Genomic DNA, 23701 nt, shown 5'->3' with positions numbered 1-23701 from the left:
CTAAATATCCATCAGACTCCTAAATAGCCACGAGACAGCTAAATAGCCATCAGACTGCTAAATAGCCATCAGAACGCTAAATAGCAATCAGACTGCTAAATATCCATCAGACTCCTAAATAGCCACGAGACAGCTAAATAGCCATCAGACTGCTAAATAGCCATCAGAACGCTAAATAGCAATCAGACTGCTAAATAGCCATCAGACTGCTAAATAGCCATCAGACTGCTAAATATCCATCAGACTGCTAAATAGCCATCAGAACGCTAAATAGCCATCAGACTGCTAAATAGCCATCAGACTGCTAAATAGCCATCAGACTGCTAAATAGCCATCAGAATGCTAAATAACCATCAGACTCCTAAATAGCCATGAGACTGCTAAATAGCCATCAGACTGCTAAATAGCCATCAGAATGCTAAATAACCATCAGACTCCTAAATAGCCATCAGACTGCTAAATAGCCATCAGAATGCTAAATAACCATCAGACTCCTAAATAGCCATGAGACAGCTAAATAGCCATCAGACTGCTAAATAGCAATCAGACTGCTAAATAGCCATCAGAACGCTAAATAGCCATCAGACTGCTAAATAGCCATCAGACTGCTAAATAGCCATCAGAACGCTAAATAGCCATCAGACTGCTAATTAGCCATCAGAATGCTAAATAACCATCAGACTCCTAAATAGCCATGAGACAGCTAAATAGCCATGAGACAGCTAAATAGCCATCAGACAGCTAAATAGCCATCAGACTGCTAAATAGCCATCAGACTGCTAAATATCCATCAGACTGCTAAATAGCCATCAGACTGTTAAATAGCCATCAGTCTGTAAAATAGCCATCAGACTGCTAAATAGCCATCAGACTCCTAAATAGCCATGAGCCTGCTAAATAGCCATCAGACTGCTAAATAGCCATCAGAATGCTAAATATCCATCAGACTGTTAAATAGCCATCAGACTGCTAAATAGCCATCAGACTCCAAAATAGCCGTGAGACAGCTAAATAGCCATCAGACTGCTAAATACCCATCAGACTGCTAAATAGCCATCACTGCTAAATAGCCATCAGACTGCTAAATAGCCATCAGACTGCTAAATAGCCATCAGACTGCTAAATAACCATCAGACTCCTAAATAGCCATCAGACTGCTAAATAGCCATCAGACTGCTAAATAGCCGTGAGACAGCTAAATAGCCATCAGACTGCTAAATAGCCATCAGACTCCTAAATAGCCGTGAGATAGCTAAAAAAACATCAGACTGCTAAATATCCATCAGACTCCTAAATAGCCACGAGACAGCTAAATAGCCATCAGACTGCTAAATAGCCATCAGAACGCTAAATAGCAATCAGACTGCTAAATAGCCATCAGACTGCTAAATAGCCATCAGAACGCTAAATAGCAATCAGACTGCTAAATAGCCATCAGACTGCTAATTAGCCATCAGAATGCTAAATAACCATCAGACTCCTAAATAGCCATGAGACAGCTAAATAGCCATGAGACAGCTAAATAGCCATCAGACAGCTAAATAGCCATCAGACTGCTAAATAGCCATCAGACTGCTAAATATCCATCAGACTGCTAAATAGCCATCAGACTGTTAAATAGCCATCAGTCTGTAAAATAGCCATCAGACAGCTAAATAGCCATCAGACTGCTAAATAACCATCAGACTCCTAAATAGCCATGAGACTGCTAAATACCCATCATACTGCTAAATAGCCATCAGACTCCTAAATAGCCATCAGACTTTTAAATAGCCATCAGACTGCTAAATAGCCATCAGACTGCTAAATAGCCATCAGAATGCTAAATAGCCATCAGAATGCTAAATAGCCATCAGACTGCTAAATAGCCATCAGAATGTTAAATAGCCATCAGACTCCTAAATAACCGTGAGACAGCTAAATAGCCATCAGACTGCTAAATAGCAATCAGACTGCTAAATAGCCATCAGAACACTAAATAGCCATCAGACTGCTAAATAGCCATCAGACTGCTAAATAGCCATCAGAACGCTAAATAGCCATCAGACTGCTAATTAGCCATCAGAATGCTAAATAACCATCAGACTCCTAAATAGCCATGAGACAGCTAAATAGCCATGAGACAGCTAAATAGCCATCAGACAGCTAAATAGCCATCAGACTGCTAAATAGCCATCAGACTGCTAAATATCCATCAGACTGCTAAATAGCCATCAGACTGTTAAATAGCCATCAGTCTGTAAAATAGCCATCAGACTGCTAAATAGCCATCAGACTCCTAAATAGCCGTGAGATAGCTAAAAAAACATCAGACTGCTAAATAGCCATCAGACTCCTAAATAGCCATGAGACTGCTAAATAGCCATCAGACTGCTAAATAGCCATCAGAATGCTAAATATCCATCAGACTGCTAAATACCCATCAGACTGTTAAATAGCCATCAGTCTGTAAAAAAGCCATCAGACTGCTAAATAGCCATCAGACTGCTAAATAGCCATCAGTCTGCTAAATAGCCATCAGACTCCAAAATAGCCGTGAGACAGCTAAATAGCCATCAGACTGCTAAATACCCATCAGACTGCTAAATAGCCATCAGACTGCTAAATAGCCATCAGACTGCTAAATAACCATCAGACTCCTAAATAGCCATCAGACTGCTAAATAGCCATCAGACTGCTAAATAGCCGTGAGACAGCTAAATAGCCATCAGACTGCTAAATAGCCATCAGACTGTTAAATAGCCATCAGTCTGTAAAATAGCCATCAGACTGCTAAATAGCCATCAGACTGTTAAATAGCCATCAGTCTGTAAAATAGCCATCAGACTGCTAAATAGCCATCAGACTCCTAAATAGCCATGAGACTGCTAAATAGCCATCAGACTGCTAAATAGCCATCAGAATGCTAAATATCCATCAGACTGCTAAATACCCATCAGACTGTTAAATAGCCATCAGTCTGTAAAAAAGCCATCAGACTGCTAAATAGCCATCAGACTGCTAAATAGCCATCAGTCTGCTAAATAGCCATCAGACTCCAAAATAGCCGTGAGACAGCTAAATAGCCATCAGACTGCTAAATACCCATCAGACTGCTAAATAGCCATCAGACTGCTAAATAGCCATCAGACTGCTAAATAGCCACCAGACTGCTAAATAACCATCAGACTCCTAAATAGCCATCAGACTGCTAAATAGCCATCAGACTGCTAAATAGCCGTGAGACAGCTAAATAGCCATCAGACTGCTAAATAGCCATCAGACTGTTAAATAGCCATCAGACTGCTAAATAGCCATCAGACTCCTAAATAACCGTGAGACAGCTAAATAGCCATCAGACTGCTAAATAGCAATCAGACTGCTAAATAGCCATCAGAACGCTAAATAGCCATCAGACTGCTAAATAGCCATCAGACTCCTAAATAGCCGTGAGATAGCTAAAAAAACATCAGACTGCTAAATAGCCATCAGACTCCTAAATAGCCATGAGACTGCTAAATAGCCATCAGACTGCTAAATAGCCATCAGAATGCTAAATATCCATCAGACTGCTAAATACCCATCAGACTGTTAAATAGCCATCAGTCTGTAAAAAAGCCATGAGACTGCTAAATACCCATCATACTGCTAAATAGCCATCAGACTCCTAAATAGCCATCAGACTTTTAAATAGCCATCAGACTGCTAAATAGCCATCAGATTGCTAAATAGCCATCAGAATGCTAAATAGCCATCAGAATGCTAAATAGCCATCAGACTGCTAAATAGCCATCAGAATGTTAAATAGCCATCAGACTCCTAAATAACCGTGAGACAGCTAAATAGCCATCAGACTGCTAAATAGCAATCAGACTGCTAAATAGCCATCAGAACGCTAAATAGCCATCAGACTGCTAAATAGCCATCAGACTGCTAAATAGCCATCAGAACGCTAAATAGCCATCAGACTGCTAATTAGCCATCAGAATGCTAAATAACCATCAGACAGCTAAATAGCCATCAGACTGCTAAATAGCCATCAGACTGCTAAATATCCATCAGACTGCTAAATAGCCATCAGACTGTTAAATAGCCATCAGTCTGTAAAATAGCCATCAGACTGCTAAATAGCCATCAGACTCCTAAATAGCCGTGAGATAGCTAAAAAAACATCAGACTGCTAAATAGCCATCAGACTCCTAAATAGCCATGAGACTGCTAAATAGCCATCAGACTGCTAAATAGCCATCAGAATGCTAAATATCCATCAGACTGCTAAATACCCATCAGACTGTTAAATAGCCATCAGTCTGTAAAAAAGCCATCAGACTGCTAAATAGCCATCAGACTGCTAAATAGCCATCAGTCTGCTAAATAGCCATCAGACTCCAAAATAGCCGTGAGACAGCTAAATAGCCATCAGACTGCTAAATACCCATCAGACTGCTAAATAGCCATCAGACTGCTAAATAGCCATCAGACTGCTAAATAGCCACCAGACTGCTAAATAACCATCAGACTCCTAAATAGCCATCAGACTGCTAAATAGCCATCAGACTGCTAAATAGCCGTGAGACAGCTAAATAGCCATCAGACTGCTAAATAGCCATCAGACTGTTAAATAGCCATCAGTCTGTAAAATAGCCATCAGACTGCTAAATAGCCATCAGACTGTTAAATAGCCATCAGTCTGTAAAATAGCCATCAGACTGCTAAATAGCCATCAGACTCCTAAATAGCCATGAGACTGCTAAATAGCCATCAGACTGCTAAATAGCCATCAGAATGCTAAATATCCATCAGACTGCTAAATACCCATCAGACTGTTAAATAGCCATCAGTCTGTAAAAAAGCCATCAGACTGCTAAATAGCCATCAGACTGCTAAATAGCCATCAGTCTGCTAAATAGCCATCAGACTCCAAAATAGCCGTGAGACAGCTAAATAGCCATCAGACTGCTAAATACCCATCAGACTGCTAAATAGCCATCAGACTGCTAAATAGCCATCAGACTGCTAAATAGCCACCAGACTGCTAAATAACCATCAGACTCCTAAATAGCCATCAGACTGCTAAATAGCCATCAGACTGCTAAATAGCCGTGAGACAGCTAAATAGCCATCAGACTGCTAAATAGCCATCAGACTGTTAAATAGCCATCAGACTGCTAAATAGCCATCAGACTCCTAAATAACCGTGAGACAGCTAAATAGCCATCAGACTGCTAAATAGCAATCAGACTGCTAAATAGCCATCAGAACGCTAAATAGCCATCAGACTGCTAAATAGCCATCAGACTCCTAAATAGCCGTGAGATAGCTAAAAAAACATCAGACTGCTAAATAGCCATCAGACTCCTAAATAGCCATGAGACTGCTAAATAGCCATCAGACTGCTAAATAGCCATCAGAATGCTAAATATCCATCAGACTGCTAAATACCCATCAGACTGTTAAATAGCCATCAGTCTGTAAAAAAGCCATCAGACTGCTAAATAGCCATCAGACTGCTAAATAGCCATCAGTCTGCTAAATAGCCATCAGACACCAAAATAGCCGTGAGACAGCTAAATAGCCATCAGACTGCTAAATACCCATCAGACTGCTAAATAGCCATCAGACTGCTAAATAGCCATCAGACTGCTAAATAGCCACCAGACTGCTAAATAACCATCAGACTCCTAAATAGCCATCAGACTGCTAAATAGCCATCAGACTGCTAAATAGCCGTGAGACAGCTAAATAGCCATCAGACTGCTAAATAGCCATCAGACTGTTAAATAGCCATCAGACTGCTAAATAGCCATCAGACTCCTAAATAACCGTGAGACAGCTAAATAGCCATCAGACTGCTAAATAGCAATCAGACTGCTAAATAGCCATCAGAACGCTAAATAGCCATCAGACTGCTAAATATCCATCAGACTGCTAAATAGCCATCAGACTGTTAAATAGCCATCAGTCTGTAAAATAGCCATCAGACTGTTAAATAGCCATCAGTCTGTAAAAAAGCCATCAGACTGCTAAATAGCCATCAGACTGCTAAATAGCCATCAGTCTGCTAAATAGCCATCAGACTCCAAAATAGCCGTGAGACAGCTAAATAGCCATCAGACTGCTAACTACCCATCAGACTGCTAAATAGCCATCAGACTGCTAAATAGCCATCAGACTGCTAAATAGCCGTGAGACAGCTAAATAGCCATCAGACTGCTAAATAGCCATCAGACTGTTAAATAGCCATCAGACTGCTAAATAGCCATCAGACTCCTAAATAACCATGAGACAGCTAAATAGCCATCAGACTGCTAAATAGCAATCAGACTGCTAAATAGCCATCAGAACGCTAAATAGCCATCAGACTGCTAAATATCCATCAGACTGCTAAATAGCCATCAGACTGTTAAATAGCCATCAGTCTGTAAAATAGCCATCAGACTGCTAAATAGCCATCAGACTCCTAAATAGCCGTGAGATAGCTAAAAAAACATCAGACTGCTAAATATCCATCAGACTCCTAAATAGCCACGAGACAGCTAAATAGCCATCAGACTGCTAAATAGCCATCAGAACGCTAAATAGCAATCAGACTGCTAAATATCCATCAGACTCCTAAATAGCCACGAGACAGCTAAATAGCCATCAGACTGCTAAATAGCCATCAGAACGCTAAATAGCAATCAGACTGCTAAATAGCCATCAGACTGCTAAATAGCCATCAGACTGCTAAATATCCATCAGACTGCTAAATAGCCATCAGAACGCTAAATAGCCATCAGACTGCTAAATAGCCATCAGACTGCTAAATAGCCATCAGACTGCTAAATAGCCATCAGAATGCTAAATAACCATCAGACTCCTAAATAGCCATGAGACTGCTAAATAGCCATCAGACTGCTAAATAGCCATCAGAATGCTAAATAACCATCAGACTCCTAAATAGCCATGAGACAGCTAAATAGCCATCAGACTGCTAAATAGCCATCAGAACGCTAAATAGCCATCAGACTGCTAAATAGCCATCAGACTGCTAAATAGTCATCAGAACGCTAAATAGCCATCAGACTGCTAATTAGCCATCAGAATGCTAAATAACCATCAGACTCCTAAATAGCCATGAGACAGCTAAATAGCCATGAGACAGCTAAATAGCCATCAGACAGCTAAATAGCCATCAGACTGCTAAATAGCCATCAGACTGCTAAATATCCATCAGACTGCTAAATACCCATCAGACTGTTAAATAGCCATCAGTCTGTAAAAAAGCCATCAGACTGCTAAATAGCCATCAGACTGCTAAATAGCCATCAGTCTGCTAAATAGCCATCAGACTCCAAAATAGCCGTGAGACAGCTAAATAGCCATCAGACTGCTAACTACCCATCAGACTGCTAAATAGCCACCAGACTGCTAAATAGCCATCAGACTGCTAAATAGCCACCAGACTGCTAAATAACCATCAGACTCCTAAATAGCCATCAGACTGCTAAATAGCCATCAGACTGCTAAATAGCCGTGAGACAGCTAAATAGCCATCAGACTGCTAAATAGCCATCAGACTGTTAAATAGCCATCAGACTGCTAAATAGCCATCAGACTCCTAAATAACCGTGAGACAGCTAAATAGCCATCAGACTGCTAAATAGCAATCAGACTGCTAAATAGCCATCAGAACGCTAAATAGCCATCAGACTGCTAAATATCCATCAGACTGCTAAATAGCCATCAGACTGTTAAATAGCCATCAGTCTGTAAAATAGCCATCAGACTGCTAAATAGCCATCAGACTCCTAAATAGCCGTGAGATAGCTAAAAAAACATCAGACTGCTAAATATCCATCAGACTCCTAAATAGCCACGAGACAGCTAAATAGCCATCAGACTGCTAAATAGCCATCAGAACGCTAAATAGCAATCAGACTGCTAAATATCCATCAGACTCCTAAATAGCCACGAGACAGCTAAATAGCCATCAGACTGCTAAATAGCCATCAGAACGCTAAATAGCAATCAGACTGCTAAATAGCCATCAGACTGCTAAATAGCCATCAGACTGCTAAATATCCATCAGACTGCTAAATAGCCATCAGAACGCTAAATAGCCATCAGACTGCTAAATAGCCATCAGACTGCTAAATAGCCATCAGACTGCTAAATAGCCATCAGAATGCTAAATAACCATAAGACTCCTAAATAGCCATGAGACTGCTAAATAGCCATCAGACTGCTAAATAGCCATCAGAATGCTAAATAACCATCAGACTCCTAAATAGCCATGAGACAGCTAAATAGCCATCAGACTGCTAAATAGCCATCAGAACGCTAAATAGCCATCAGACTGCTAAATAGCCATCAGACTGCTAAATAGTCATCAGAACGCTAAATAGCCATCAGACTGCTAATTAGCCATCAGAATGCTAAATAACCATCAGACTCCTAAATAGCCATGAGACAGCTAAATAGCCATGAGACAGCTAAATAGCCATCAGACAGCTAAATAGCCATCAGACTGCTAAATAGCCATCAGACTGCTAAATATCCATCAGACTGCTAAATACCCATCAGACTGTTAAATAGCCATCAGTCTGTAAAAAAGCCATCAGACTGCTAAATAGCCATCAGACTGCTAAATAGCCATCAGTCTGCTAAATAGCCATCAGACTCCAAAATAGCCGTGAGACAGCTAAATAGCCATCAGACTGCTAAATACCCATCAGACTGCTAAATAGCCATCAGACTGCTAAATAGCCATCAGACTGCTAAATAGCCACCAGACTGCTAAATAACCATCAGACTCCTAAATAGCCATCAGACTGCTAAATAGCCATCAGACTGCTAAATAGCCGTGAGACAGCTAAATAGCCATCAGACTGCTAAATAGCCATCAGACTGTTAAATAGCCATCAGACTGCTAAATAGCCATCAGACTCCTAAATAACCGTGAGACAGCTAAATAGCCATCAGACTGCTAAATAGCAATCAGACTGCTAAATAGCCATCAGAACGCTAAATAGCCATCAGACTGCTAAATATCCATCAGACTGCTAAATAGCCATCAGACTGTTAAATAGCCATCAGTCTGTAAAATAGCCATCAGACTGCTAAATAGCCATCAGACTCCTAAATAGCCGTGAGATAGCTAAAAAAACATCAGACTGCTAAATATCCATCAGACTCCTAAATAGCCACGAGACAGCTAAATAGCCATCAGACTGCTAAATAGCCATCAGAACGCTAAATAGCAATCAGACTGCTAAATATCCATCAGACTCCTAAATAGCCACGAGACAGCTAAATAGCCATCAGACTGCTAAATAGCCATCAGAACGCTAAATAGCAATCAGACTGCTAAATAGCCATCAGACTGCTAAATAGCCATCAGACTGCTAAATATCCATCAGACTGCTAAATAGCCATCAGAACGCTAAATAGCCATCAGACTGCTAAATAGCCATCAGACTGCTAAATAGCCATCAGACTGCTAAATAGCCATCAGAATGCTAAATAACCATCAGACTCCTAAATAGCCATGAGACTGCTAAATAGCCATCAGACTGCTAAATAGCAATCAGACTGCTAAATAGCCATCAGAACGCTAAATAGCCATCAGACTGCTAAATAGCCATCAGACTGCTAAATAGCCATCAGAACGCTAAATAGCCATCAGACTGCTAATTAGCCATCAGAATGCTAAATAACCATCAGACTCCTAAATAGCCATGAGACAGCTAAATAGCCATGAGACAGCTAAATAGCCATGAGACAGCTAAATAGCCATGAGACAGCTAAATAGCCATCAGACAGCTAAATAGCCATCAGACTGCTAAATAGCCATCAGACTGCTAAATATCCATCAGACTGCTAAATAGCCATCAGACTGTTAAATAGCCATCAGTCTGTAAAATAGCCATCAGACTGCTAAATAGCCATCAGACTCCTAAATAGCCATGAGCCTGCTAAATAGCCATCAGACTGCTAAATAGCCATCAGAATGCTAAATATCCATCAGACTGTTAAATAGCCATCAGACTGCTAAATAGCCATCAGTCTGCTAAATAGCCATCAGACTGCTAAATAGCCATCAGACTGTTAAATAGCCATCAGTCTGTAAAAAAGCCATCAGACTGCTAAATAGCCATCAGACTGCTAAATAGCCATCAGACTGCTAAATAGCCATCAGACTGCTAAATAGCCATCAGACTGCTAAATAGCCATCAGACTGCTAAATAGCCATCAGACTGCTAAATAACCATCAGACTCCTAAATAGCCATCAGACTGCTAAATAGCCATCAGACTGCTAAATAGCCATGAGACAGCTAAATAGCCATCAGACTGCTAAATAGCCATCAGACTGTTAAAAAGCCATCAGACTGCTAAATAGCCATCAGACTCCTAAATAACCGTGAGACAGCTAAATAGCCATCAGACTGCTAAATAGCAATCAGACTGCTAAATAGCCATCAGAACGCTAAATAGCCATCAGACTGCTAAATAGCCATCAGACTGTTAAATAGCCATCAGTCTGTAAAATAGCCATCAGACTGCTAAATAGCCATCAGACTCCTAAATAGCCGTGAGATAGCCCAAAAAAACATCAGACTGCTAAATATCCATCAGACTCCTAAATAGCCACGAGACAGCTAAATAGCCATCAGACTGCTAAATAGCCATCAGAACGCTAAATAGCAATCAGACTGCTAAATAGCCATCAGACTGCTAAATAGCCATCAGAACGCTAAATAGCAATCAGACTGCTAAATAGCCATCAGACTGCTAATTAGCCATCAGAATGCTAAATAACCATCAGACTCCTAAATAGCCATGAGACAGCTAAATAGCCATGAGACAGCTAAATAGCCATCAGACAGCTAAATAGCCATCAGACTGCTACATAGCCATCAGACTGCTAAATATCCATCAGACTGCTAAATAGCCATCAGACTGTTAAATAGCCATCAGTCTGTAAAATAGCCATCAGACTGCTAAATAGCCATCAGCCTGCTAAATAGCAGTGAGACAGCTAAATAGCCATCAGACTGCTAAATAACCATCAGACTCCTAAATAGCCATCAGACTTTTAAATAGCCATCAGACTGCTAAATAGCCATCAGACTGCTAAATAGCCATCAGAATGCTAAATAGCCATCAGAATGCTAAATAACCATCAGACTGCTAAATAGCCATCAGACTGCTAAATAGCCATCAGACTGCTAAATAGCCGTGAGACAGCTAAATAGCCATCAGACTGCTAAATAGCCATCAGACTGTTAAATAGCCATCAGACTGCTAAATAGCCATCAGAATGTTAAATAGCCATCAGACTCCTAAATAACCGTGAGACAGCTAAATAGCCATCAGACTGCTAAATAGCCATCAGAATGCTAAATATCCATCAGACTGTTAAATAGCCATCAGACTGCTAAATAGCCATCAGTCTGCTAAATAGCCATCAGACTGCTAAATAGCCATCAGACTGTTAAATAGCCATCAGTCTGTAAAAAAGCCATCAGACTGCTAAATAGCCATCAGACTGCTAAATAGCCATCAGACTGTTAAATAGCCATCAGACTGCTAAATAGCCATCAGTCTGCTAAATAGCCATCAGACTCCAAAATAGCCGTGAGACAGCTAAATAGCCATCAGACTGCTAAATACCCACCAGACTGCTAAATAGCCATCAGACTGCTAAATAGCCATCAGACTGCTAAATAGCCATCAGACTGCTAAATAACCATCAGACTCCTAAATAGCCATCAGACTGCTAAATAGCCATCAGACTGCTAAATAGCCATCAGACTGTTAAATAGCCATCAGACTGCTAAATAGCCATCAGACTGCTAAAGAGCCATCAGACTCCTAAATAGCCGTGAGACAGCTAAATAGCCATCAGACTGCTAAATAGCCATCAGACTGCTAAATAGCCATCAGACTGTTAAATAGCCATCAGTCTGTAAAATAGCCATCAGACTGCTAAATAGCCATCAGACTCCTAAATAGCCGTGAGATAGCTAAAAAAACATCAGACTGCTAAATATCCATCAGACTCCTAAATAGCCACGAGACAGCTAAATAGCCATCAGACTGCTAAATAGCCATCAGAACGCTAAATAGCAATCAGACTGCTAAATAGCCATCAGACTGCTAAATAGCCATCAGACTGCTAAATATAAATCAGACTGCTAAATAGCCATCAGAACGCTAAATAGCCATCAGACTGCTAAATAGCCATCAGACTGCTAAATAGCCATCAGACTGCTAAATAGCCATCAGAATGCTAAATAACCATCAGACTCCTAAATAGCCATGAGACTGCTAAATAGCCATCAGACTGCTAAATAGCCATCAGAATGCTAAATAACCATCAGACTCCTAAATAGCCATGAGACAGCTAAATAGCCATCAGACTGCTAAATAGCCATCAGAACGCTAAATAGCCATCAGACTGCTAAATAGCCATCAGACTGCTAAATAGTCATCAGAACGCTAAATAGCCATCAGACTGCTAATTAGCCATCAGAATGCTAAATAACCATCAGACTCCTAAATAGCCATGAGACAGCTAAATAGCCATGAGACAGCTAAATAGCCATCAGACAGCTAAATAGCCATCAGACTGCTAAATAGCCATCAGACTGCTAAATATCCATCAGACTGCTAAATACCCATCAGACTGTTAAATAGCCATCAGTCTGTAAAAAAGCCATCAGACTGCTAAATAGCCATCAGACTGCTAAATAGCCATCAGTCTGCTAAATAGCCATCAGACTCCAAAATAGCCGTGAGACAGCTAAATAGCCATCAGACTGCTAAATACCCATCAGACTGCTAAATAGCCATCAGACTGCTAAATAGCCATCAGACTGCTAAATAGCCACCAGACTGCTAAATAACCATCAGACTCCTAAATAGCCATCAGACTGCTAAATAGCCATCAGACTGCTAAATAGCCGTGAGACAGCTAAATAGCCATCAGACTGCTAAATAGCCATCAGACTGTTAAATAGCCATCAGACTGCTAAATAGCCATCAGACTCCTAAATAACCGTGAGACAGCTAAATAGCCATCAGACTGCTAAATAGCAATCAGACTGCTAAATAGCCATCAGAACGCTAAATAGCCATCAGACTGCTAAATATCCATCAGACTGCTAAATAGCCATCAGACTGTTAAATAGCCATCAGTCTGTAAAATAGCCATCAGACTGCTAAATAGCCATCAGACTCCTAAATAGCCGTGAGATAGCTAAAAAAACATCAGACTGCTAAATATCCATCAGACTCCTAAATAGCCACGAGACAGCTAAATAGCCATCAGACTGCTAAATAGCCATCAGAACGCTAAATAGCAATCAGACTGCTAAATATCCATCAGACTCCTAAATAGCCACGAGACAGCTAAATAGCCATCAGACTGCTAAATAGCCATCAGAACGCTAAATAGCAATCAGACTGCTAAATAGCCATCAGACTGCTAAATAGCCATCAGACTGCTAAATATCCATCAGACTGCTAAATAGCCATCAGAACGCTAAATAGCCATCAGACTGCTAAATAGCCATCAGACTGCTAAATAGCCATCAGACTGCTAAATAGCCATCAGAATGCTAAATAACCATCAGACTCCTAAATAGCCATGAGACTGCTAAATAGCCATCAGACTGCTAAATAGCCATCAGAATGCTAAATAACCATCAGACTCCTAAATAGCCATGAGACAGCTAAATAGCCATCAGACTGCTAAATAGCAATCAGACTGCTAAATAGCCATCAGAACGCTAAATAGCCATCAGACTGCTAAATAGCCATCAGACTGCTAAATAGCCATCAGAACGCTAAATAGCCATCAGACTGCTAATTAGCCATCAGAATGCTAAATAACCATCAGACTCCTAAATAGCCATGAGACAGCTAAATAGCCATGAGACAGCTAAATAGCCATCAGACAGCTAAATAGCCATCAGACTGCTAAATAGCCATCAGACTGCTAAATATCCATCAGACTGCTAAATAGCCATCAGACTGTTAAATAGCCATCAGTCTGTAAAATAGCCATCAGACTGCTAAATAGCCATCAGACTCCTAAATAGCCATGAGCCTGCTAAATAGCCATCAGTCTGCTAAATAGCCATCAGACTGCTAAATAGCCATCAGACTGTTAAATAGCCATCAGTCTGTAAAAAAGCCATCAGACTGCTAAATAGCCATCAGACTGCTAAATAGCCATCAGACTGCTAAATAGCCATCAGACTGCTAAATAGCCATCAGACTGCTAAATAGCCATCAGACTGCTAAATAACCATCAGACTCCTAAATAGCCATCAGACTGCTAAATAGCCATCAGACTGCTAAATAGCCATGAGACAGCTAAATAGCCATCAGACTGCTAAATAGCCATCAGACTGTTAAAAAGCCATCAGACTGCTAAATAGCCATCAGACTCCTAAATAACCGTGAGACAGCTAAATAGCCATCAGACTGCTAAATAGCAATCAGACTGCTAAATAGCCATCAGAACGCTAAATAGCCATCAGACTGCTAAATAGCCATCAGACTGTTAAATAGCCATCAGTCTGTAAAATAGCCATCAGACTGCTAAATAGCCATCAGACTCCTAAATAGCCGTGAGATAGCCCAAAAAAACATCAGACTGCTAAATATCCATCAGACTCCTAAATAGCCACGAGACAGCTAAATAGCCATCAGACTGCTAAATAGCCATCAGAACGCTAAATAGCAATCAGACTGCTAAATAGCCATCAGACTGCTAAATAGCCATCAGAACGCTAAATAGCAATCAGACTGCTAAATAGCCATCAGACTGCTAATTAGCCATCAGAATGCTAAATAACCATCAGACTCCTAAATAGCCATGAGACAACTAAATAGCCATGAGACAGCTAAATAGCCATCAGACAGCTAAATAGCCATCAGACTGCTACATAGCCATCAGACTGCTAAATATCCATCAGACTGCTAAATAGCCATCAGACTGTTAAATAGCCATCAGTCTGTAAAATAGCCATCAGACTGCTAAATAGCCATCAGCCTGCTAAATAGCAGTGAGACAGCTAAATAGCCATCAGACTGCTAAATAACCATCAGACTCCTAAATAGCCATCAGACTTTTAAATAGCCATCAGACTGCTAAATAGCCATCAGACTGCTAAATAGCCATCAGAATGCTAAATAGCCATCAGAATGCTAAATAACCATCAGACTGCTAAATAGCCATCAGACTGCTAAATAGCCATCAGACTGCTAAATAGCCGTGAGACAGCTAAATAGCCATCAGACTGCTAAATAGCCATCAGACTGTTAAATAGCCATCAGACTGCTAAATAGCCATCAGAATGTTAAATAGCCATCAGACTCCTAAATAACCGTGAGACAGCTAAATAGCCATCAGACTGCTAAATAGCCATCAGAATGCTAAATATCCATCAGACTGTTAAATAGCCATCAGACTGCTAAATAGCCATCAGTCTGCTAAATAGCCATCAGACTGCTAAATAGCCATCAGACTGTTAAATAGCCATCAGTCTGTAAAAAAGCCATCAGACTGCTAAATAGCCATCAGACTGCTAAATAGCCATCAGACTGTTAAATAGCCATCAGACTGCTAAATAGCCATCAGTCTGCTAAATAGCCATCAGACTCCAAAATAGCCGTGAGACAGCTAAATAGCCATCAGACTGCTAAATACCCACCAGACTGCTAAATAGCCATCAGACTGCTAAATAGCCATCAGACTGCTAAATAGCCATCAGACTGCTAAATAACCATCAGACTCCTAAATAGCCATCAGACTGCTAAATAGCCATCAGACTGCTAAATAGCCATGAGACAGCTAAATAGCCATCAGACTGCTAAATAGCCATCAGACTGTTAAATAGCCATCAGACTGCTAAATAGCCATCAGACTCCTAAATAACCGTGAGACAGCTAAATAGCCATCAGACTGCTAAATAGCAATCAGACTGCTAAATAGCCATCAGAACGCTAAATAGCCATCAGACTGCTAAATAGCCATCAGACTGTTAAATAGCCATCAGTCTGTAAAATAGCCATCAGACTGCTAAATAGTCATCAGACTCCTAAATAGCCGTGAGATAGCTAAAAAAACATCAGACTGCTAAATATCCATCAGACTCCTAAATAGCCACGAGACAGCTAATTAGCCATCAGAATGCTAAATAACCATCAGACTCCTAAATAGCCATGAGACAGCTAAATAGCCATGAGACAGCTAAATAGCCATCAGACAGCTAAATAGCCATCAGACTGCTAAATAGCCATCAGACTGCTAAATATCCATCAGACTGCTAAATAGCCATCAGACTGTTAAATAGCCATCAGTCTGTAAAATAGCCATCAGACTGCTAAATAGCCATCAGCCTGCTAAATAGCAGTGAGACAGCTAAATAGCCATCAGACTGCTAAATAACCATCAGACTCCTAAATAGCCATCAGACTTTTAAATAGCCATCAGACTGCTAAATAGCCATCAGACTGCTAAATAGCCATCAGAATGCTAAATAGCCATCAGAATGCTAAATAACCATCAGACTGCTAAATAGCCATCAGACTGCTAAATAGCCATCAGACTGCTAAATAGCCGTGAGACAGCTAAATAGCCATCAGACTGCTAAATAGCCATCAGACTGTTAAATAGCCATCAGACTGCTAAATAGCCATCAGAATGTTAAATAGCCATCAGACTCCTAAATAACCGTGAGACAGCTAAATAGCCATCAGACTGCTAAATAGCCATCAGAATGCTAAATATCCATCAGACTGTTAAATAGCCATCAGACTGCTAAATAGCCATCAGTCTGCTAAATAGCCATCAGACTGCTAAATAGCCATCAGACTGTTAAATAGCCATCAGTCTGTAAAAAAGCCATCAGACTGCTAAATAGCCATCAGACTGCTAAATAGCCATCAGACTGTTAAATAGCCATCAGACTGCTAAATAGCCATCAGTCTGCTAAATAGCCATCAGACTCCAAAATAGCCGTGAGACAGCTAAATAGCCATCAGACTGCTAAATACCCACCAGACTGCTAAATAGCCATCAGACTGCTAAATAGCCATCAGACTGCTAAATAGCCATCAGACTGCTAAATAACCATCAGACTCCTAAATAGCCATCAGACTGCTAAATAGCCATCAGACTGCTAAATAGCCATGAGACAGCTAAATAGCCATCAGACTGCTAAATAGCCATCAGACTGTTAAATAGCCATCAGACTGCTAAATAGCCATCAGACTCCTAAATAACCGTGAGACAGCTAAATAGCCATCAGACTGCTAAATAGCAATCAGACTGCTAAATAGCCATCAGAACGCTAAATAGCCATCAGACTGCTAAATAGCCATCAGACTGTTAAATAGCCATCAGTCTGTAAAATAGCCATCAGACTGCTAAATAGCCATCAGACTCCTAAATAGCCGTGAGATAGCTAAAAAAACATCAGACTGCTAAATATCCATCAGACTCCTAAATATCCACGAGACAGCTAATTAGCCATCAGAATGCTAAATAACCATCAGACTCCTAAATAGCCATGAGACAGCTAAATAGCCATGAGACAGCTAAATAGCCATCAGACAGCTAAATAGCCATCAGACTGCTAAATAGCCATCAGACTGCTAAATATCCATCAGACTGCTAAATAGCCATCAGACTGTTAAATAGCCATCAGTCTGTAAAATAGCCATCAGACTGTTAAATAGCCATCAGACTGCTAAATAACCATCAGACTCCTAAATAGCCATCAGACTTTTAAATAGCCATCAGACTGCTAAATAGCCATCAGACTGCTAAATAGCCATCAGAATGCTAAATAGCCATCAGAATGCTAAATAACCATCAGACTGCTAAATAGCCATCAGACTGCTAAATAGCCATCAGACTGCTAAATAGCCGTGAGACAGCTAAATAGCCATCAGACTGCTAAATAGCCATCAGACTGTTAAATAGCCATCAGACTGCTAAATAGCCATCAGAATGTTAAATAGCCATCAGACTCCTAAATAACCGTGAGACAGCTAAATAGCCATCAGACTGCTAAATAGCCATCAGAATGCTAAATATCCATCAGACTGTTAAATAGCCATCAGACTGCTAAATAGCCATCAGTCTGCTAAATAGCCATCAGACTGCTAAATAGCCATCAGACTGTTAAATAGCCATCAGTCTGTAAAAAAGCCATCAGACTGCTAAATAGCCATCAGACTGCTAAATAGCCATCAGACTGTTAAATAGCCATCAGACTGCTAAATAGCCATCAGTCTGCTAAATAGCCATCAGACTCCAAAATAGCCGTGAGACAGCTAAATAGCCATCAGACTGCTAAATACCCACCAGACTGCTAAATAGCCATCAGACTGCTAAATAGCCATCAGACTGCTAAATAGCCATCAGACAGCTAAATAACCATCAGACTCCTAAATAGCCATCAGACTGCTAAATAGCCATCAGACTGCTAAATAGCCATGAGACAGCTAAATAGCCATCAGACTGCTAAATAGCCATCAGACTGTTAAATAGCCATCAGACTGCTAAATAGCCATCAGACTCCTAAATAACCGTGAGACAGCTAAATAGCCATCAGACTGCTAAATAGCAATCAGACTGCTAAATAGCCATCAGAACGCTAAATAGCCATCAGACTGCTAAATAGCCATCAGACTGTTAAATAGCCATCAGTCTGTAAAATAGCCATCAGACTGCTAAATAGCCATCAGACTCCTAAATAGCCGTGAGATAGCTAAAAAAACATCAGACTGCTAAATATCCATCAGACTCCTAAATAGCCACGAGACAGCTAAATAGCCATCAGACTGCTAAATAGCCATCAGAACGCTAAATAGCAATCAGACTGCTAAATAGCAATCAGACTGCTAAATAGCCATCAGACTGCTAATTAGCCATCAGAATGCTAAATAACCATCAGACTCCTAAATAGCCATGAGACAGCTAAATAGCCATGAGACAGCTAAATAGCCATCAGACAGCTAAATAGCCATCAGACTGCTAAATAGCCATCAGACTGCTAAATATCCATCAGACTGCTAAATAGCCATCAGACTGTTAAATAGCCATCAGTCTGTAAAATAGCCATCAGACTGCTAAATAGCCATCAGCCTGCTAAATAGCAGTGAGACAGCTAAATAGCCATCAGACTGCTAAATAACCATCAGACTCCTAAATAGCCATGAGACTGCTAAATACCCATCATACTGCTAAATAGCCATCAGACTCCTAAATAGCCATCAGACTTTTAAATAGCCATCAGACTGCTAAATAGCCATCAGACTGCTAAATAGCCATCAGACTGCTAAATAGCCGTGAGACAGCTAAATAGCCATCAGACTGCTAAATAGCCATCAGACTGTTAAATAGCCATCAGACTGCTAAATAGCCATCAGAATGCTAAATAACCATCAGACTCCTAAATAGCCATGAGACAGCTAAATAGCCATGAGACAGCTAAATAGCCATCAGACAGCTAAATAGCCATCAGACTGCTAAATAGCCATCAGACTGCTAAATATCCATCAGACTGCTAAATACCCATCATACTGCTAAATAGCCATCAGACTCCTAAATAGCCATCAGACTGCTAAATATCCATCAGACTGCTAAATACCCATCATACTGCTAAATAGCCATCAGACTCCTAAATAGCCATCAGACTTTTAAATAGCCATCAGACTGCTAAATAGCCATCAGACTGCTAAATAGCCATCAGACTGCTAAATAGCCGTGAGACAGCTAAATAGCCATCAGACTGCTAAATAGCCATCAGACTGTTAAATAGCCATCAGACTGCTAAATAGCCATCAGAATGTTAAATAGCCATCAGACTCCTAAATAACCGTGAGACAGCTAAATAGCCATCAGACTGCTAAATAGCAATCAGACTGCTAAATAGCCATCAGAACGCTAAATAGCCATCAGACTGTTAAATAGCCATCAGACTGTTAAATAGCCATGAGACAGCTAAATAGCCATGAGACAGCTAAATAGCCATCAGACAGCTAAATAGCCATCAGACTGCTAAATAGCCATCAGACTGCTAAATATCCATCAGACTGCTGAATAGCCATCAGACTGTTAAATAGCCATCAGTCTGTAAAATAGCCATCAGACTGCTAAATAGCCATCAGACTCCTAAATAGCCGTGAGATAGCTAAAAAAACATCAGACTGCTAAATAGCCATCAGACTCCTAAATAGCCATGAGACTGCTAAATAGCCATCAGACTGCTAAATAGCCATCAGAATGCTAAATATCCATCAGACTGCTAAATACCCATCAGACTGTTAAATAGCCATCAGTCTGTAAAAAAGCCATCAGACTGCTAAATAGCCATCAGACTGCTAAATAGCCATCAGACTGTTAAATAGCCATCAGACTGCTAAATAGCCATCAGTCTGCTAAATAGCCATCAGACTCCAAAATAGCCGTGAGACAGCTAAATAGCCATCAGACTGCTAAATACCCATCAGACTGCTAAATAGCCATCAGACTGCTAAATAGCCATCAGACTGCTAAATAGCCACCAGACTGCTAAATAACCATCAGACTCCTAAATAGCCATCAGACTGCTAAATAGCCATCAGACTGCTAAATAGCCGTGAGACAGCTAAATAGCCTTCAGACTGCTAAATAGCCATCAGACTGTTAAATAGCCATCAGACTGCTAAATAGCCATCAGACTCCTAAATAACCGTGAGACAGCTAAATAGCCATCAGACTGCTAAATAGCAATCAGACTGCTAAATAGCCATCAGAACGCTAAATAGCCATCAGACTGCTAAATATCCATCAGACTGCTAAATAGCCATCAGACTGTTAAATAGCCATCAGTCTGTAAAATAGCCATCAGACTGCTAAATAGCCATCAGACTCCTAAATAGCCGTGAGATAGCTAAAAAAACATCAGACTGCTAAATATCCATCAGACTCCTAAATAGCCACGAGACAGCTAAATAGCCATCAGACTGCTAAATAGCCATCAGAACGCTAAATAGCAATCAGACTGCTAAATAGCCATCAGACTGCTAATTAGCCATCAGAATGCTAAATAACCATCAGACTCCTAAATAGCCATGAGACAGCTAAATAGCCATGAGACAGCTAAATAGCCATCAGACAGCTAAATAGCCATCAGACTGCTAAATATCCATCAGACTGCTAAATAGCCATCAGAACGCTAAATAGCCATCAGACTGCTAAATAGCCATCAGACTGCTAAATAGCCATCAGACTGCTAAATAGCCATCAGAATACTAAATAACCATCAGACTCCTAAATAGCCATGAGACTGCTAAATAGCCATCAGACTGCTAAATAGCCATCAGAATGCTAAATAACCATCAGACTCCTAAATAGCCATGAGACAGCTAAATAGCCATCAGACTGCTAAATAGCAATCAGACTGCTAAATAGCCATCAGAACGCTAAATAGCCATCAGACTGCTAAATAGCCATCAAACTGCTAAATAGCCATCAGAACGCTAAATAGCCATCAGACTGCTAATTAGCCATCAGAATGCTAAATAACCATCAGACTCCTAAATAGCCATGAGACAGCTAAATAGCCATGAGACAGCAAAATAGCCATCAGACAGCTAAATAGCCATCAGACTGCTAAATAGCCATCAGACTGCTAAATATCCATCAGACTGCTAAATAGCCATCAGACTGTTAAATAGCCATCAGTCTGTAAAATAGCCATCAGACTGCTAAATAGCCATCAGACTTTTAAATAGCCATCAGACTGCTAAATAGCCATCAGACTGCTAAATAGCCATCAGAATGCTAAATAGCCATCAGAATGCTAAATAACCATCAGACTGCTAAATAGCCATCAGACTGCTAAATAGCCATCAGACTGCTAAATAGCCGTGAGACAGCTAAATAGCCATCAGACTGCTAAATAGCCATCAGACTGTTAAATAGCCATCAGACTGCTAAATAGCCATCAGAATGTTAAATAGCCATCAGACTCCTAAATAACCGTGAGACAGCTAAATAGCCATCAGACTGCTAAATAGCCATCAGAATGCTAAATATCCATCAGACTGTTAAATAGCCATCAGACTGCTAAATAGCCATCAGTCTGCTAAATAGCCATCAGACTGCTAAATAGCCATCAGACTGTTAAATAGCCATCAGTCTGTAAAAAAGCCATCAGACTGCTAAATAGCCATCAGACTGCTAAATAGCCATCAGACTGTTAAATAGCCATCAGACTGCTAAATAGCCATCAGTCTGCTAAATAGCCATCAGACTCCAAAATAGCCGTGAGACAGCTAAATAGCCATCAGACTGCTAAATACCCATCAGACTGCTAAATAGCCATCAGACTGCTAAATAGCCATCAGACTGCTAAATAGCCATCAGACTGCTAAATAACCATCAGACTCCTAAATAGCCATCAGATTGCTAAATAGCCATCAGACTGCTAAATAGCCATGAGACAGCTAAATAGCCATCAGACTGCTAAATAGCCATCAGACTGTTAAATAGCCATCAGACTGCTAAATAGCCATCAGACTCCTAAATAACCGTGAGACAGCTAAATAGCCATCAGACTGCTAAATAGCAATCAGACTGCTAAATAGCCATCAGAACGCTAAATAGCCATCAGACTGCTAAATAGCCATCAGACTGTTAAATAGCCATCAGTCTGTAAAATAGCCATCAGACTGCTAAATAGCCATCAGACTCCTAAATAGCCGTGAGATAGCTAAAAAAACATCAGACTGCTAAATATCCATCAGACTCCTAAATAGCCACGAGACAGCTAAATAGCCATCAGACTGCTAAATAGCCATCAGAACGCTAAATAGCAATCAGACTGCTAAATAGCCATCAGACTGCTAAATAGCCATCAGAACGCTAAATAGCAATCAGACTGCTAAATAGCCATCAGACTGCTAATTAGCCATCAGAATGCTAAATAACCATCAGACTCCTAAATAGCCATGAGACAGCTAAATAGCCATGAGACAGCTAAATAGCCATCAGACAGCTAAATAGCCATCAGACTGCTAAATAGCCATCAGACTGCTAAATATCCATCAGACTGCTAAATAGCCATCAGACTGTTAAATAGCCATCAGTCTGTAAAATAGCCATCAGACTGCTAAATAGCCATCAGCCTGCTAAATAGCAGTGAGACAGCTAAATAGCCATCAGACTGCTAAATAACCATCAGACTCCTAAATAGCCATGAGACTGCTAAATACCCATCATACTGCTAAATAGCCATCAGACTCCTAAATAGCCATCAGACTTTTAAATAGCCATCAGACTGCTAAATAGCCATCAGACTGCTAAATAGCCATCAGAATGCTAAATAGCCATCAGAATGCTAAATAACCATCAGACTGCTAAATAGCCATCAGACTGCTAAATAGCCATCAGACTGCTAAATAGCCGTGAGACAGCTAAATAGCCATCAGACTGCTAAATAGCCATCAGACTGTTAAATAGCCATCAGACTGCTAAATAGCCATCAGAATGTTAAATAGCCATCAGACTCCTAAATAACCGTGAGACAGCTAAATAGCCATCAGACTGCTAAATAGCAATCAGACTGCTAAATAGCCATCAGAACGCTAAATAGCCATCAGACTGCTAAATAGCCATCAGACTGCTAAATAGCCATCAGAACGCTAAATAGCCATCAGACTGCTAATTAG

Source organism: Salvelinus alpinus, chromosome 5 (assembly GCF_045679555.1).
Source record: "Salvelinus alpinus chromosome 5, SLU_Salpinus.1, whole genome shotgun sequence".
Classification (NCBI taxonomy): domain Eukaryota; kingdom Metazoa; phylum Chordata; class Actinopteri; order Salmoniformes; family Salmonidae; genus Salvelinus; species Salvelinus alpinus.
This window is presented reverse-complemented; position numbering follows the sequence as displayed.